Consider the following 6,352-nt stretch of genomic DNA (forward strand, 5'->3'; position numbering starts at 1 on the left):
CAAATTATAGCCAAGGTCCTAGAGGCCTACAGACAGCTTTCAGTAATATAATAGAAGCCTTCTAGAAACTGAAAAAAATACACAGTTTATCTAATTAAAAATTGTTCAAGCAGCCAATAGTGTAGAAATTTTTCTGAACAATTATAGGTGAACCTTCTCTTTGGTAAGATATAACCTAGTGCCATGGCACAGTCTATGTCTTGATAAATAATACAATCAAAGCAATTATTTTACACTTATAATGACTGTTGTATACAATTTTAGATGTTGCCAGGACTATAATCATGGTGAATTGCATTAATCACTTGAAACTGCAAGAAAAGGAACAAATTTCAGACATTATAAAAGTATAGTCATGTTAATTTGGCTCACGTTAATAGTATAGGGGAATGAAACTCCTTAGTTACTATATATCTGGTATGAGTTTGTGTTCTCTAAAATTGAAGAATGAATTTCAGGAATGATGGAGTTTAACAGTGGAATATATTTATTGGGAGAAGGAAAGCTTCTGTCTGAGAGACAGGAAGGGTCTCAGTGGGTTGCCAAAGACTGTTTTTTTGAGGAACTTGTATAGAGTTAAATCATGAGGTAAGATGGGTCCAGGGGAGGGGAAAAATGGGAATCTGAAAGTTAAGCATAGGTGGAGTAGAAATGTGGTCAACCAATAAGGTTAATTGCTCAGGTAAAACTGATTAAATTGGGAGCAAATGGGAGAGCAAATCATAATAAGTGGGCAGGTTTAAGAGCAGAGACTCTTCTTGTAGAGGGTTGGGAAGGTGACTCTTGTGTTCCTCAGGGTGATCAGAGAACTATTTGGACTGTTGGTCCTTAGCACTTGGTTGTATTTAATTTACCTTTTGTTTTGAGATTTGGCCCACAGCAGGAGGTGATTGTCTCTTGCAATCCTGCAAGCAATCTGAACTTATTTACTGGCTCCTTTGAGGGGCAAGCCCTGTTGTTACTGGCAGCTGAGTTAGTTAGAAATATATAGCCAGGGAGACAGGATCATGTCCTTAAAGTGACCAGCTCAGAAGCCCAGATACCTTGCAGCTATGGGAGACAGATACCTCCTGTTATGGAACATGCCTCAAGAGAAAATACCAAGCAAATGCGTCCATATCCTAAGAATTGATTTTCTAAATAGTTCCTTGTCACCCTGCTGAAGTCAGGAGTCACCCTCCCAATCCCATAGAGGAGAGTTACTGCTCTGTAAAATGCCTGCTTTCTATGACCTTGCTTCCCCATTTGTCTGCAGGGTAAATGATTTTGCCTGAACTATTAATTATATTGGCTAAACATAGTTCTGTCCAAAGTTATGCCCATATTCCTTGTGAGTTTCCAATTTTCCCCACCTTAAACCCATCTCACCCCATGATTTTATTGTATAAAGTCCCTAGAAGATACAGAGTCCTTGACAACCCACTTATGACCCCTCCTGTTCTCTCAGACAGAAGCTTTCTGATAGGGTTTTCACTGTGGTAAAGGATAGAATATAAAGTAAAAATGGCCTTTATTCTAACAAGGTAGAGAGTACCACATGACAACTAGACATTTGCCTTTTTCTGCCGGATACATGGTGAGGGGGCTCATATCTACTTTTTGACTGTGGTGGTGCTTAAAGGTGGCATTGCTGATGTGCCAGTAGCTGATAGGGACTCTTTGCATGCCATAGGTAAGTTGCCTAAGGGAGAGGTAAGTGACCTCAGGGTAAATGTCCCCTGGCCTGCTTCCCACTGCTATAATATCCTATCTAGAGCAAAAATCTTTCACTTTTTTCTCTCAGTAGTTATATTCTGCTCTTCATTTCCATTGTTGCTAAAATTCATTCTTCTATTTTATAGAACACAAACTCCTACCAGACACAGTAGGCCAGGAGAGTCATTCCATTATATCACTATCTGACTGCCTATATTTCTAACTAACACAGCTGCCTGTGACATTAAGAATTATTTATTTATTTATTTAACTTAGCATAATTGTAGCAAATAAAATGTACTTAATGGATGTAGTGAAATATCTGATAAAATTGAAAAATTATTATCACAGTTTCTCTATCATCACCAATCATTTTCATCTTTCAACTATGTGGGGAAAAATAGAAGCAGTTCTCAGCAAATAGCAATGGTATAGTGCACAGTGTATTATTCACTGTAGTTACCATGTTATTTGTAGGTACTTCATAGATGACAAAAGAAACATTGAGCTTTTTAATGAACAACTATCAATTTCAATAGTTGTGCTCATAGCACTACATGGTGGTTGACAACTGTAGATTTTTCTTTGGTACCAGGGATTGAACTCCTGACCTTGTGCTTGCCAGGCAGGTGCTTTGACCACTGAGCTCAATACACAGCCCAACATCTTTAGATTCTAAATATGACTGTTACCAATGTTTAATTTGCCATTGACATATTTAATTAAAAATCTTGTTAATCTACATCTTCAATGAAATTATTTTCTTTCATTGCAGTTTAAAACACTTTCTTTTTAGGTACCGGGGATCAAACTCACAACTTAGCACTTCTCAGGCAGGTGCTTCTGCCTGCTGAGCTAAATCCCAGGCCCCCATTAAATAATATTTTATTAAATGTATAAACATTACTTTATCCTTTGAAATAGTATTGTTATTTTACTAGAGGAGGCCAAAGTAGAGAGGAATTGTTATACAGTCAGAGAGGAAATGGAACCTCAAAGGAGTCAGTGTAAAAACCTAAACACAACAATCCCTGCTAAAGGTACAACTGAAGAAAGCCAAAAGGTGAATTATGTAGTGACCATGTCTACATGCCTCCTGAAGAGAAAAACAATAGCTTTAAATGTACTTCAGTTACCACCACCTCCTCCTCCAGGAAGTCCAGAGAGGCATCAATTACCATACTCAATGACCAGAACAACTGGACTATTGTTCCCACAAAATGCCTTGGCTCTTTCAACATACTTTTTCTGGTTGACTTCTTCCAAGGTTCAATAATATTAGTTAAGCCACTACAAGTTTTTAGGTTGATTGTAGTTTGAGACCCACACTGTACCCACATAATGCCTTTCCTGTAAAAATGACCCCTGACAATAGGTCTGTGCCTTAATCACTGAAGAACATTCCTCAAAATCCAGGGCTATTCTCTCTTTTTTCACAGAAAACTTTCTGAACTTCTTTTGTTTTGTGACTTCATTCCTCAATGTTGTGAGTCAACCAACTTGCTGCATTTAACATCAAACAGGGCAGGATTATATTTGTCCTATTTCAATCTGAATATGAAATATCTGCTAAAGGCCATGTTCCAAAGCCTTTCTGTGAAGCTACTTGCTCACTCTGAGTTTAAGATTTCTATGAGATTTTGGACCTCTTCATTCTAGCAAATTGCAGACTTATTGGAGAAAGGAGGTCACTGTTGTGCTGTAGCACTATAGGCACCATTTCTAACTCTATATTTCTCTCTGCTGCCCAAATGCCACTACATGGACAGATTTCCTCTGCAATATCATTCCATAATTGCCAATTTAGGTCCGCTTTCATTCAGCTCTATTGTTTTTGTTTTCCTTTGATAGTCTTTCTCTCTCACTTGGTTTTTTACATTTTTCATATTTATTTTTGTTTTTAAAGACATAGTCTCACCTTGTAGTTCTGGCTGGCCTTTCACTTTCACTGTGTAGGTTAGATTGTCCTTGAATACATGGCCATTCTCCTGTTTCAGCCTCTTTAATGCTGTTTAAAAGAGGTGGGCATCATAATACATGGTGTTTGTCATTTTCTTCCCTCCTTTTCACTATTATTCTTTCATTTCAGGGGCACTGACATTTAATCCAGATGTTTGCTTGTGTCAGTAAATCTTTCTGCATCTTGAGGTTAGTTTGTGAACAACAGGATAGGAATTCAAGCATCCAAAGTATAAATTTGAAATTTAAATAGCTGAACCACTTGTATACAGACAACTCTCCCCATTTCAGAATCAAAATAAGTGGCCCTGAATTGGAAAGTTAAGCATTTTTAAAAGAGAGAATCACAAAAGACATCCTGTTTGGAAACAATTTAGCTAGAATCTTAAATGAATTTTTATTTGACACCTGTATCCTGCTTCTTTTTTTAGCAGGTTACTTTTTTTCTTTGGGTACAGCTCCTTTTGCTTTTCTCATGGGACTTATATCATGAGTGATTTTTAATTTCCCTGGGTCAAATACAGATCACGAGAGAGATGCAGGGTGCAAGATGGCATATTTTGTTCCAAGCTACAAAACAGCTGAGCTACAGTGCCAAGCCTCAATATTTTCAAGGGTAAAAAGTAAACAATGTTTGAATATTTCATAATTTGTGATGTTCATCCTTATAATAAAATGTGATCTATAGTCAGGACAAGCTAAGCTAACCAGGTCTCTCATTGCTTTCCACTGGTCTTTTCCTCCTCATCCTTAAATACAAGACTCTCTGAGTTCTTAATACTAATGCTCACATTTGATTCGTATTCCTACCTGTGACATCTCCTGTTTCTGCATTAGTCTAGCCTGGCATCCCTGGCCCATAAGAGATAGAAACACATCTTGTGATTCCCTCACTCCAATGATGTTATGTGTTAAACACTTTTCCTTAAAGGGAATGGCAGTTAATGAATGCATGTGTATCTCATGACTGTTTCTTCATGTTTCAAATAACACCAGTAATTCTTTCAAGCGTTAGGTGCATGCCTGTAATTGCAGGATTTAAGAGACTGAAGTAGGACAATCAGTTTGAATTTACTGGACTAAGAAGTGAGTCCACAGTCAGCCTGAACTGCATAGGGAAACCCTGCCTCAAACAAACAGAAAAAAATATCATATTATTGTGGATATCCTTGGAAAGAAGAAATCAACAGTTTGAAACTCTCAGGATCTTACCTATTAGGTTTCATCTGGTGAGTATAAGAGACCAGTAAAACTTTCAAGGATATGGAGAAAACTAAAAACATCCTATTGCAAACTGTCATATAGATGTAATGCATTGCTCAACAAAATAACATTAGGATAGCTCACAAATGTAGAGAAAACATTTCTAAAATTCATTTGGAAACAGAAATGCTCTAGATCACCAAAGACATTGCGGGGCCACAAAGGCAAGTCTGGAAGCATCACAATTCCTGACTTGCTATAATACTAGATAGCTACTGTCAGAAAATCAGCATAGTTCTGGCAGAAAAACAGACCTGAGAATCATCCAAAAAGACTAGAAAATGCAAATAGAACTACAAACACATTCTGCTACTTTCTCTTTGATAAAAGAGCCAAATAGGTTCAGTGGAAGAGAAATAGCCTCTTCAATAAATTGTGCTGAAGAAAATGACTTTCCTCATATTAAAGACTTAAACTGGACACATGTCTATCACCATGTAATAAATATAAGTCCAAGTAGATGAAAGATTTAAATATTAAAGCAGAAACACTAATGAGGCTTTGTGAACAAAATACACATTTTAAAGAATCAACCACTGGGACCCCATCTTATTAAAAATATTTGTACATCAAAAGAAATCACTAACAGTGTGAAAACACAATGCACAGAATGGGCAAGGGATATTTTTCTATTTTCTGATAATCTCTTCAATATCTTTTTCCAATGTACTATAATTTTCCATATGTAAATCCTTTACTTTTTTTGTTAGGTTCTTTCCAAGTATTTCATTTTCTTGCTGGCTATTGCAAAGTGTCTGGTTTCTGTAACTTCTCTCTTGGTGAGTTTTTTGATTGTATATAGAAATGCTATTGATTTTTGATTGTCAACTTTGTCTCCATTATAGAATTTGGTTATTAATTCTAGGACTGTTTTGGTGGAGTTTTTGGAATCTTCTATTTAGAATATCATAGCATCTCTGAATAATGATAGCTTAACTACTTTCTATTATATACTTATTCTTATTTCTCTCTTTGTCTAATTGTTCTGCCTATTTTTTCCCAAGCTGTATTGAATAGGAGTGGTCATACTAGTCATCTGTGTCCTTTTCACAACTGTAGAATGAAAGTTTTCAGTTATTTTCCATTTAGTATGATGTTGGATTTTCTTTGTCATTGTCTGATTTTTTTTGTCTTTTTCTTTTTTATCGGTGCTGGTGATTGAACTCAGGACCACACAATTGCAAGGCATTTGCTTATGCCACTGCACTAAATCCCCAGCCCTGTCATTGTTTGACTTTATCAGCTTGAGGGAAAGGTCATCTGTAAGTATTTACTGTAAAGTTTTTATCACAAATGAGTGCTTGACTTTATCAAAAGCTTATTGTGCATTTATTGAGATGATCACCATGTGACTTTTGTTTTTGCCTGTGTTGATATGACATTTAAATTTGTTGATTTGCATATGCTGAAACATCACTGCCTTCCTGGGATGAAT

This window comes from Cavia porcellus, unplaced genomic scaffold (assembly GCF_034190915.1).
Source record: "Cavia porcellus strain 051 isolate PalLab524CR breed Dunkin Hartley unplaced genomic scaffold, mCavPor4.1 scaffold_34, whole genome shotgun sequence".
In the NCBI taxonomy this organism is placed as follows: domain Eukaryota; kingdom Metazoa; phylum Chordata; class Mammalia; order Rodentia; family Caviidae; genus Cavia; species Cavia porcellus.